Here is a 10,939-nt window from a genome sequence, read left to right on the forward strand (position 1 = left end):
ACCAGCCAAAAACCTGAAATCCCTGCCAAAAGATTCTAAAATTAAATGCATATCTTGAGAAATATTTCACAAGAAGAATAGATCCACAAAGAAATTTTCATTTCATTTTATAATCATTTTATATGCATTATGAGATGCAGTTTCTTTGAATCATTTCAGTTCCCAAGGTCAGTAAACTCCGCCCTCCTCCATAACTCAGCTCTGCTCTGATTGGTCAGCTGGCCAAGTCAGTTTTGATTGGCCTTTCTGTATCTACTCCAATTTCGGAAATGGAATTCCCTTCTTATTTTAGTGTGTTTATGTCGTTTGTGGGAATAGTATTCAAAACAAAACAATACAGCTGACCAGAAACTTGAACTCGAACCTGTGACCTCGCTGTGAGGCCACAGTGCTAACCACTAAGCCATCTACAATCATTTTATATGCATTATGAGAAACAGTTCATTTGAATAATTTTAGTTCTCAAGGTCAGTAAACCCCTCCCTCATCCATAACTCAGCTCTGCTCTGATTGGTCAGCTTGCCAAAGTCAGTTTTGATTGGTCTTTCTGTATCTACTCCATGTCAGAAATGAAACTCCCTTCTGTTTGTAGTCTTTTATGTCATATGTGGGAATATTATTCAAAAACAGAACAATACCGCCAGCCAAAAACCTGAAATCCCTGCCAAATGATTCTAAAATTAAATGCATATTCTGAGAAATACTTCACCACATGGAATAGATACTTAAAGACATTTTCATTTCATATTACAATCGTTGTATATGCATTACTTAATACAGTTTGTTTAAATCATTTCAGTGCTCAAGGTCCTCCCCCCTCCATAACTCAGCTCTGCTCTGATTGGTCAGCTGGCCAAGTCTCTTTTGCTTGGTCTTTCTGTGTCTAATCCATGTGTTGTAGTGCATCTTATAGGAGAGTGTCTTTGAAAAACTTGAGAATAAACAGATTAAAACATCTCCCGCAACAGCGGCTTCATTTATAAATGAAATGCAGATGGGACATTAATAAAAGAAAAGTCATTTATGCTTTTTGTGCGGTGGAATTTAAACACAAACAGCCAACGGGTGTGAAATATCAGTCACAAAATAATGCGCTGTCATTTCTACACATTGAGTTACCTTCAAAATGATATTTCACTCAGCGCCTTTAAAGCTTTATGACTTTCTTCTGTTGTCTTCAAAACAGAAGATATTTTGAAGAAAGCTGAAAACCTGTAACCATTGATTCCCTAAGATTTGTTTTTCCTATGCAAGTCAAAGGTAACAATTTTTTTAGCTTTCTTTAAAATATATAATTTTGTGAGTAAATACATTTTTTTGCCTGAACTATCACTTTAAGAATCCCCCCGTGAACAAGCATCACCAGCTGGGAATCACTGCAATGGCAAAATATACATCATTTTTAAAATAAATAATTTTAGTCAATAAATTTTTCCTTTTGGGTAAACGATCTCTTTAAGAATAAAAAAAACTAAATAATATTTTGTGAATTTATTGTATTTAATTTCACATTAAGAAGATAAAAGTTCCACTTAAAATATATTTTAACTCGCAGCTTATTTACGCTTTTATTTTTTATTTATTAGCTTTTATTTATCTACAGAGAAATACATCTATAGAGAATGAAGCAGGTCGCACACCAGAAGTGCCACTCGGCGCCGCGACACGGCGCGTACATGACAGTTTAAAGTATCGCACACCAGACGCACACATTCAAATGATATTTAACATGAAACTAATCAGATGGCGCTCTGTGGCGCGGCTGAAAAATGAACTGCGTCCTGAGCCGTCGCCGGGCGCCGCCGCCGGGCGCCGCCGACAGCCGCCAACTTGCGGCGCCGGTGTGTGTATCCTGATAGAAACCTATGTTTAGAATTCTAAAATACATGGCGCTGCATGGCGCTGCGCGGCGCGCCGCCGAGCGGCGCTTCTGGTGTGCGACCTGCTTTAGAGTGTTTTGAGTTGCAATGCTTGGGCCCCACCCATATCTAGAATTGGTAAGGGCCCTCAAATCACCAAGTCCACCCCTGCTCATGTACCAGTATAACGGAGGCCAGCTAGTAATCCTCACTCCTCTGACTTCTAGCGGAAGGTCACCGGTTCCATACCAGCTCAGAGCGGGTTGGGTGGCGTAGGACCGGCGGGGTTACATTGGTGTCGTGACCTGGATGGGAGTGAGGTTTTGGGGGGTGAGTGTAACGGAGGCCACCTAGTAAGTGCTGTGCAGGTAAACCTCACTCCTCTGACCTCTTAAAGGTGCTCTAGTGACTAATGCTAGAGGAAATGGTCTTTAGCCTCCTAGGTAGAGCACCTGATTCCCATGCGGAAGTTCGCAGGTTCTGTACCAGCTCGGAGCAGGTTGGGTGGCGTATGGCCGAAGGGTTTACACTAGCATCAACAATCAATTGCTGCATTGACAACACACAAAGCATCACTTCAAAATATAGATATTTATTAAATTAATACAAATTTGAAGGTTAACTATCCTTTTAAGAAACCGCCTCGTGAACTAGCATCAACAGCTGGGAATCACTGAATTGACCAAATATGCAACATCATTTTAAAATATATAATTTTAGTAAATAAATCATCTCTTTGGGAAACCCTGTCAACTTGATAATCAGCTGGGAATCACTGCATTGACAACATACTAAGCATCACTTCAAAATGTAGATATTTTAGTGAGTAAATAAAAATGTTTAAGGTTAACTATCCCTTTGAAATCCTTCATGAATTGGCATCAACAGCCGGGAATCACTTCATTGACAACACACAAAGCATCTCTTCTACATACTGTAAGTCAGTGCAGTCACATGAGAATAAACCACATCTGTACATCTATACCAGACATCCATCATCCGCTTTAAAAGAGTGTGCATATTTCTGGAAGAGCAATGGCCGGTTTTCTCGGTCATTCGGGCCAGATGCATCAGGTTATTTCCAGAGGACAATGAGGATCTGGCATGAAGCTAAAATAGGATGATTATGATGCATTGCTAGGAGAGCTGCTGCCGCCAATTATACAGAGCGGTTAAAACGACAGAGCGCATTATGTGCATTTCTCTCCATCACACTGGGGGATACGGTTAGTTTACTGTAATACTCTGCATGGGAGAACAACAGAAACACACTACACGTCTTATTCTCCTGGGTTTAACTGTTGTTATATGATGAAAAATGCAAGTGCTTTACGCTGACATGAGTGCATGTAGACACTTTATATGATGCAACGGAAAAAAAAAGCTTCATTTGCCTTTACCTTTGAAGGTCGAAATGCATTCTTCATTTTCCTTCGGCTTATTCCTTTTATTTATCAGGGGTCACCACAGTGGAATGAACCGACAACTTATTCAGCATACGTTTTACACAGCAGATGCCATTCCAGCTGCAACACACACACACACACTCATACACTACGGCCAATTTATTTAATCAATTCATCTATAGCGCATGTGTTTGGATTGTGGGGGAAACCGGAGCAATCGGAGGAAACCCACACGAACACAGAGAGAACATGCATTTACATTTACATTTACATTTAGTCATTTAGCAGACGCTTTTATCCAAAGCGACTTACAAATGAGGACAAGGAAGCAACTTACACAACTAAGAGCAAGAATGAATAAGTGCTATAGGCAAGTTTTAGGTCTGTAAAGTCTAAGAAGGGAAGTATTAGTAGTATTAGTATTTTTTTTTTTTTTTTTTTTTTTTTTTTTTTTTTGGTACAGTTAGTGTGATATTCAGAGAGGCAATTGCAGATAAGGAAGTGTAGTGGAGAGTAAATAGTTGAGTTTTTAGTCGTTTCTTGAAAGTAGCGAGTGACTCTGCTGTTCTGATGCATGCAAACTCCACACAGAAATGCCAACTGACATATGGATCAATCAATTCATATGGACAGCATGTGCATTTAATATTGTTGAGGAATGTGTGTATGGTTTATCTAATTGTGCTGAATAACAATGTCAAATGATATGAACATTTAAAAGCTGGCTTCATGAAGAGAAAGACCCATAAACACGGGTCATAATGCGGCTGTTTTTTTTTTTTTTTTTTCGATGTTTAGTCACATCTTAATTATGAAAGGATCATTTCAGGTTCAGTAATATAAAAGTAAACAGTAACACTTTATAATAACTATAAATATTTACTAAGCATTAGCATCTAGTGAATTCATTATCTGTTAAGCAATAACTCTACATTAATAAGCGTTATTAAGCAGCTTATAACTGCAGCTACAAATGCTCTATTCTTGACTAACAAACATATTTAAAATGTGCTTAATAATTGTACTTTCATTCTTAGTTAATGATTTATTTTTCATTACTAAATATGTATCGCTTTATTTACAAACCAGTTGTATTTAAAAGAAGTTGAGGGTTTTTGGGATCATTCCAAATGAAGTAATAAATGATTAATAAACTATTGAAATTGATATTTATATATCTTATTATTCAGGCATATACTAACAGTTAACTAATATGTTAATAAATGCTTTAATAACTCAACTTCATCTAGTTTTGTGATCTAATCTAAAGTGAGGACTATTCATGCTTAATAAATCCCTTATAAATGACAATCCAACAAAACTGAACAAACCACTGTTATACAATGACTTGCCGAATTACCTTACCTGTAACCCAATTAACCTACCCAGGTAGCAAAGAATTCTGGTCCAGATTTGGCATAAAGCTGGCACAGCAGGCATTCATCCGGCACTGGCATACAGCATGTGGGCCAAGCATGGCCCATGTTTGGCAGAGGTTGCACCGTCTTTAAAGCAGTACACAAGATTTGGGCCAGCTATAAATAGTAGCATTTGGCCCAGATGTTAAAATTTGATATGTGGATAAGTTTGGCCCGTCTCGACCCACATTTAAAATACATTAAAATAATCTGAGTAAAAACAAAAAAAATTCTACCAATCAGGTCGCCTTGAGAAAAAGCATTGCTTTCACAGTGTGCCTAAAGCGCAATGCTTCATGTGTTTATCAATTTCATCGTAATCGTGACACAGTCGTGGTTACGTTTAAACCCAGTTATGAATTATTAACCTGGCTGTGACTTGACCCAGATATGGTTCATGTTTGGCCCTTGTCTGGAAGCCAGACTTGATCCAGTCACGTACTGTAATTCACTGGAGCATGTGGGCCAAGCAAAACCTGATTGTGTGGGCCAGAGCTGGGCCAGAGAAATATTGCTATGTAGGTAGTTAAGCCTTTAAATGCCTTTAAAGGCATCTTGAAAAATATCTAGTCAAATAGTATGTGCTATTACTCACGGCAAAGATAAAATAAATCAGTTATTAAATATTCATTAATTTTCCTTTATTAATCCAGGGTCGCCACAGCAGAATAAACCGCCAACTTATCCAGCACATGTCTTACGCAGTGGATGCCCTTCCAGCTGCAACCCATCTCTAGGAAACATCCACACACATACACTACGGACAATTTAGCCTACCTAATTCACCTGTACTGCATATGTTTGGACTATGGGAGAAACCGGAGCACCCGGAGAAAACCCACGCAAACGCAGAGAGAACATGCAAACTCCACACAGTAACCAGCAATCTTCTTACTGTAAGGTGACAGCACTGCTGCGTCACTGCATCGCCAGTTATTAGATATTAGTCATTAAGACCATTATGTTTAGAAATGTTCTCGTCTCTCCTTTATTCAGAATTTGGGAAAAAAATAAGAATAAAAATTGAACAAAAGGGCTTATAATCCTGACTTCTGTTAATATACCGCTTATAAATATAAACTGTGATTGGTAGATCACTGGCTGTAGCACGTGAAAGCCCAAACAACAGACAAAAGAATCGTCTAAAATGTGCTTTAACAAACCGGACAGCATTCGGCATGGGGAAAAGCGCTAAAGTGGATTATTTCCCGCTGCTGAAACTCATCTTGTCGTTAGAGCACAAAGTGAACGGACGGATGAGAGAAGAGAGTGGAGAAAGAAAGAGAGGAGAGCAATGGAACTGATAGTGCATCATTTATCCTGGGCCTCTTGTGAAGTATGAAAACATAACGCTGATGAAAATCCTATTGATTCCCGTCGATTCTGCTTACATAAATTGCACTCTGCCTCCGCGCTGCAGGCTGTTAGAGGGGAACGTTTTTGTTGCATCGCCTAGAAATAGCTTTAGTGATGGTCAACGATGACAAGTGGCGATATTGAATGCAAACAGATGCGGTTTTACAGCTCAACAAAACGTCTGACCTCAAGGGCGTTTCTGCGGGTCACGTCGTCTCCACGTCTGCATCTTTATTTTGAGATTTAGTATACTGCTTTAATTAATTCATGCAAGACAGCACCGCGCAAAGCCCTTTGTTGCAAAAATGTAGGGCAGAAAATGTTTGCTTCTTGCTTATTTTTCTGATGATATATTCATGAACGGAAAATATACAACATTGAGTTTCTCACTATGAATGAGTTGATGCGGAGAAAGTTGTGTGAAATTTGACTGATTGACGAAACAGAAAAGCAAATCCTTTATTAAAACTCACAGTTCACTGCCATTTTTAGCTGAAATGAACACTACAGGTGGTGTAACATTGATGAATTAATGTAAATATACAGTTGAAACCAGAAGTTTACATACACTGTGTAAAAAGGCACATGCAGTAACTACTTAAAAAAAAGTCAGATGTTAATGTGACTAAACTTTTCCTCTTTTAGGTAAGTTAGGATTATCAAATTAGTTTCTGTTCTGCTTAATAGTAGAATAATGAGAGAGATGTGTTTTGAGAAATTGTTATAACTTTTCTTGAAAGTCAAGTTAACATGCAATAAGATTATTCTGCCTCTGGAAAAGCTCAGATGATGATGTCGAGGTTTTGGAAGTTTCTGATTGGCTAATTGACAATATTTGAGTTAATGTGAGGCACAACTGTAGAATAGTATTGTGTGACAACATGGGAAAATCAACAGGCCAGAATCAACAACAAAGCCAGATTACAATTAGCTGAATGACACTGGGAAAAAGACTAATGTTTGGAGATGTCCTGTGCTCTGATGGAGCTAAGATTGAACTGTTTGGTCATAATGACCAGTGTTACATGGTCAAGCCTAGGAACACCATCCCAACTGTGCAATATGGGGGCGGCGGCATCATGTTGTGGGGCTGTTTTGCTGCAGGAGGGACTGGTCCACTTCACAGCATAGATGGCATCATGAAGACAGAACATTATGGAGAAATACTGAAGCAACATCTCAAGACATCAGCCAGGAAATTAAAACTTGGCCACAAATGGGTCAAACAGACCATGACCCTGAGCACACTGCCAAACTAGTTCAAATGTACTCAAGGAGAACAGAGAGACTGTTTTAGAGTGGCCATCACAAAGACCTGATCTAAATCCTATAGAAAATGTGTGGGCAGAGTTGAAAAAGCTTGTGCGAGCAAGACAGCCGACAAACCTGACTCAGTTACAGCAATTCTGTCAGGAGGAATGAGCCAAAATTCCTGCAAACTATTGTGAGAAGCTTGTGGAAGGAGACCCGAAACATTTGACCAAAGTCATACAGTTTAAAAGCAAAGCTAAAGAAAATATCAAGGAAATGTGTGTAAACTATTGACTGTCAAGAAATTAATTAATTAAAAAAAAAAAAAAAAAAAAAAAAAAAAATATATATATATATATATATATATATATATATATATATATATATATATATATATATATATATATATAAATATATATATCATTATTATCATTATTTTGACATTTAGCAAATGTAAATTATTTACAGTTAATTCTAACAGACCTAAAATAGCACACGTTAGTATGATTCAACATCAGACATTTTTTTAAAAGTGGTTATGTTCATTATTTTAGAGTGTATGTAAACTTCTGGTTGCAACTGTAAGTAAACGTTTTTACTGTAAATATTTGTACTCAGAGTTATAATAAACACTTTATTTTAAGGTACAATTCTTGCTATTAACAAACCATTAAACATGACTATTTATAAGCAGCATTTCCCCCTTTTTTGCGCCATGTCATAAAGTGTAAATCAGACTGGTTTCTTGAACATGACAATGAGTTCACTGTACTCAAATGGCCTCCACAGTCGCCAGATCTCAATCCAATAGACCATCTTTGGGATGTGGTGGAACGGGAGCAACTCTGCAAATCTGCAGCAACTGTGTGATGCTATCATGTCAAAATGGAGCAAAATTTCTGAGGAATATTTCCAATACATTGGTAAATCTATGCAGTTCTAAAGGCAAAAGGGGGTCTAGCCCAGTAATATTAAGGTGTACCTAATAAAGTGGCCAGTGAGTGAGTATTCAATTATGTTATTATTTTTTTTTTTTGGAGTTTATCTAAAAAGTCAATCTTTAACACATATTTCCTGTGTTGAGTTCCAATCCATCAATTCCCAAAATGTAGAAAGTCTTCACTCCTCCATCCAAACTCCCGAACATTAAATGCTGAGTGGCCTCATAAAAGCAAGTGCATTCAAGCCCTGGAAGCAGATTCTTCAAGCATCCTGCGCTGATCCCGTTACAGTTTTTTTTCATGGTATTTCAGCATCTTGAGGAGTCCCAAGGTTGTGCTCCAGAGCTAAATGAGTCTGCAAAAGCTACAATTACGGCTCTCAGCTCCTCTTATCAAGCCAAACGCCCAGCAGAAGCCAATCTGAGTGAAAAAAAAGGAGATTCAACAAGACTGAGCGGCACAAATGTTGAGACAAGACGGACAGTCCTGATATTTATCTTCCTCTCTCGCAGTCCTGCTGCATTTTTAAATTAAAGATGTGTGATAGCAGCAGTGAAACCCTGCGATCGGACAGAGTAATGAGAGATGGAGAGGGGTTACTATATCAGTCCATCTGGCCTCTATCATGGGGTCAAGGGTTCCTGCAATGCTTTTCCATTATTACCAGCGCTGAGCCTTATTTTATCAGCCGGCAGAAGCAGAAAACTCTGTGATTACAGGCTATTACAGACAGATTGATGCCTCTGTCTTGTAGGACTGATGATGAAATGATAACAGAAGTCATCACAGTGTCATTTACCTCCATGAAATTATAACACAAGTTACGATCGCGATAGCTTAAGTCATTATTTACACTATCAACTTCTGGGTTACCTGCCTAGGTCACACTTTAATTTAATGATGAATTTAACAAACCATTAACTAAGAGTTTTAGCTCAATAAACTACTAATTAGCTACTTATTAATAGTTATTAAAGTAGTAGTTTAGGATTTTAGGTAGGATTGTGGATGTAAAATAGCATCGCATTATACAAGTGCTAATAAACAGTTAATGTCTTAATTATAGGCGGGTAATAAGCTGGTAGTAAAAGGTGTGAACTGTTACTTGAATTAAAGTGTAACCATTTGTTTATGATCTTATTTTGTTTTGCTAATCCATCCCAATACCTAGCACTGCCTTACTAACTATTAATATGTCGCTATTAGTAATGAGATGCTTTTTCAGACATGATAGCAAATGCATAACAACATATAATTGAATGCAAGAAATGATCATGATCATTTACAAACCATTAACTATCACTTGTCTACATATATACTAAGACACCTGGAAGTTTCTATACATTTTTTAACATACTTTTCTATTATATTTCGCATGGTGAATAATAATAATAATAATAATAATAATAATAATAATAATAATAATAATAATAATAATTCATTTTCCTTCAGCTTAGTCCCTTCATTCATCAGGGGTCGCCACAGCAGAATGAACATCCAACTTAACCAGCACATGTTTTATACATATTCCCTACCAGCTATAACCCAGTACTGGGAAACACCCATACACACTCACATTTGCACTCATACACCACGGCCAATTTAGTTTATTTAATTCCCCTATACTGCATGTGATTGGACTGTGGGGGAAACCGAAGCACCCGGAGAAACTCACACCAACAAGGGGGAGAACAATGAAACTCCTCACAGAAATGCCAATTGACCCAGCCATGACTCAAACCAACAACCTTCTTGCTGTGAGGTGACAGTGCTAACCACTGAGCCACCATGCTGCCCCATTATTATTGTTGTTGTTGTTGTTGTTATTATTATTATTATTATTATTATTATTATCATCATTATTATTATAATTATAATAATTATTATTATTATTATTATTATTATTATTATTATCATTATGAGTGTTATATTATGTGAATAAATAAATAAATAAATAAATAAATAAATAAATAAATAAATAAATAAATAAATAAATAAATAAATAAATAAAATATGCACTTTAGGACCGTTGGGCCCCTTGGCTTGAATTTCTTAGGACCCCAGAATAACTAAATCCACCTCTGACCAAGTCTATTTGGAGAACATTCTGGGAACCAAAAAGAAACATTTACAGAACGTTCTGGCGATCAAACATGCTTAGCTGGGGATCTCCAATGCTCCATAGCTCAATAATACAATTGCTTATTGCTTTTGTTTGCTTCAAATTAAGCAACTTTTACCATGTCAAAGAAATTCATACAATACAAAACCAGAAGTTGCAACTGGGAATACAAAACCAAAAGCACCGACAGCACAATTCCCTTTACAGTGCGTTCATAAACAATGCAAATGTGGGATTGGAAGAAACAGCAGCGCAGCAGGACCACACTGGGCTGAAATAACACGATACGTTCCAGCTATTGAGGAGATTACGCGGATATTAAACATAAAGCAGTGGGATTGGGATGAGCTGGCATGCGTACGGTCTCACAGAGCCAGACCTTTGACTAAAGCGAACACACACTGGTGCAACACGTAGGTGATTCTTGCCACAAACCACAAAGTCAGATCAACACGGTAAAACATTAACCACAGCTTTATTGGAGTGTTATTTGGTGTTGTTTTGAAAAGTAGATGCTAGTTGTCAAACTAAATGAATGAGTGAATGAATGAATGAATGAATGAATTAATTAATTTAGTCAGATCAA

The 10,939-nt window shown here is 37.4% G+C and overlaps 1 protein-coding gene across 7 annotated transcripts in view; it reads right to left on the reverse strand.

Moving 5' to 3' along the window:
- unc5a (unc-5 netrin receptor A) overlaps positions 1-10,939 on the reverse strand; it is a 716,311-nt gene that overhangs the window by 637,414 nt on the left and 67,958 nt on the right. The gene's annotated exons all lie outside the window — the stretch shown is intronic.

The sequence above is a fragment of the Danio rerio genome, chromosome 14 (genome assembly GCF_052040795.2).
Source record: "Danio rerio strain M-AB ecotype USA chromosome 14, GRCz13ab, whole genome shotgun sequence".
NCBI lineage: Eukaryota > Metazoa > Chordata > Actinopteri > Cypriniformes > Danionidae > Danio > Danio rerio.